General features: G+C 33.7%; 1 long non-coding RNA gene across 1 annotated transcript in view; it reads left to right on the top strand.

Moving 5' to 3' along the window:
• LOC103131292 (uncharacterized) overlaps window positions 1-2,184 on the top strand; it is a 4,906-nt gene extending 2,722 nt beyond the window's left edge. Inside the window, exon 3 of the long non-coding RNA XR_475349.2 lies at window positions 2,156-2,184. This is a non-coding gene — a long non-coding RNA (uncharacterized LOC103131292). The remainder of the gene's footprint in view (window positions 1-2,155) is intronic.

Raw genomic sequence — 2,184 nt, 5'->3', positions numbered from 1 at the left:
AGCCAGAGCAGAGCCACGGTGACGGAGGAGTGGAAACGTCACGTGAAGAACATCTCAGAGTCCGGCGATCTCAGTCTGCAGGATTTATCTGAGCAGCCGGATGGGAATTACACCTGTGAGCTCAGCGACGAGGAAGAAACCTTCAGAACCAGCATCTTCCTGAAGGTGGAGGAGTAGCCAGGTGAGGCACATGTTAGAAATGTTTTACTTCCATAAATTAAAATCAGGACATACTGTGGTGTTTTTCATCCAGTAACGTCTCAGTTCATCTGTTTTTACTCAGGAGGAACAAAACGCCGTCCAGTTGGTCTCATCTTTGTTGCAGCAGCAGGAATAGTTTGTGTTGTTCTGATCCTCTGTTCCAGGAAGAAAAAAGGATAAAAACACTTTTCCTATTGATTCAAATATTTTTTTTAATCAGCTGCTGGTAATTATAATTGTTTTTATGAAGCATATATTTCTCTGCCCTACAGGATTACTGCTATGAGGAGGCTACTCGTTAGTAATGAAATCATAATAATTATGTAACTATCCATGATGAACTGGATTGTCATCAGGGCTTCGTCTGCAGGAATCAGTTGCAACCATGATCTGTTATAAACATGAAGCTGAGCTAAAAGGGGAAATCTTGATCAACTGGATGCACATTGAATCCAACCCTCAACATAAGAAATGGGTCATGAAACGTTTCCCTCTGAATCAGTGTTTTCTGACCTTTTCCTTGTAATGTGAAGAGAAAAATAATTTCTTAATTTCCTTTCCTTTCCCAGTGTGAAAGTCAATGTAAGCCGTTAAATAATATTATAAAATATATTTGCATCCATACAGCTTCTATGTGTAACAGAAATGCAACCAAAAATGAAAAAAGGTTTTTATATTTTTATTTTTAACATAAATGCCTCATGGAAATCACTATTTTATCAGTATAACACTTTGATTTAACTTATGCAACACAGCTTTGCCAAGTATATGACTGTTAACACATTTTGTATTTAAAGTTTAATTTTAAGAAATTTAAAATATTCAAAGTATTCAAACCAATTGTTTAACCAACTAAGTGTTCAATGTTTGAAATAAAGTATTTTAAAGCAAGTCTTGTGTCCCATTGGTGACTTTAGCCGTTTTTTTTATTAGTGATTGTTCTAACTATACCGTACAGCTTGTGACTGCAAATCATGTTCAGAACTGAAGAAGCCACATATAGGTGAGAAGAGAAACATCTTTAAGAAAAGAGAAGTCCAGCTGATTCTGACCAAACCACTTTTTGATGTTCTAGTTCAGAGCGTTTCATAAAGGTTTATAGATCAATTCTGATCTCAAACTATTCTAGGAAAATATTTTATGTCAGAACATTCCCTGTATTTCAGCAGAAATTACTAAAGCATGTTAAATTGTGAAACATAAACTTCTGTGAATATTACAGGAATAATTCAGCTGCACAGTGTTGAATAAAATCATTAACATTTCTATGTTTTCTTGCACTACAATTCAAGGTTGAATTCAAGCTTGAATGTGATTATTATTATTGTAGGAAAATTATCATAATCATGCATCATCTACTTAATGTTGTTTGCACCTAAACTCAGACTGGATGGAGAGCATCTGTTAACATCAGTGTTCAAATGCTGCCCTAAGTTCTCTGTTAAAATAAGGTCTAAAATTTGACTTAACCATTCAAAACAAAACAGCAACAGGATGTATCTAAATCACTCTACTGTGGGTTGACATCATGTAGTAAAACCATATGACATGGTGTCTGAAATGGCAATACTCTATGTGATCTATTTATTAAAATAAAACCTTTCTGCAAAATGCTAGAATAACCGGAGCTCAATGATTGTTTTGTTTAATGCAAAAATATATTTCCTCTTCCTTTTAACACGTTAATTATAATAACTTTATTTATAAAGTGGTTTCAAATGAAGTGCTGAAAAATTACAAGGAGAAATATAGACTAAAGTAAAACAATAGACTGTAAAACCAGATAAAATACCAAGGAAAGCAATAAGACAGTAAGAATGAAAATAAGGTACATATGACAAATGTCAGCTGTTCAGGCTTTCAAAAATCCAACATAATAAAAGTACAAAATTGTAAAATTTTTGATTATTCTGTGGGATAATCTGAGATATTATTTTTTTTAATATTCCTGCAGAAACTGAGATCTTCTGCATTTTCATGCAG

Source organism: Poecilia formosa, unplaced genomic scaffold (assembly GCF_000485575.1).
Source record: "Poecilia formosa unplaced genomic scaffold, Poecilia_formosa-5.1.2 Scaffold740, whole genome shotgun sequence".
NCBI lineage: Eukaryota > Metazoa > Chordata > Actinopteri > Cyprinodontiformes > Poeciliidae > Poecilia > Poecilia formosa.
The sequence above is the reverse complement of the archived record's forward strand: the minus strand, read 5'-3'. Positions and strand labels throughout refer to the sequence as shown.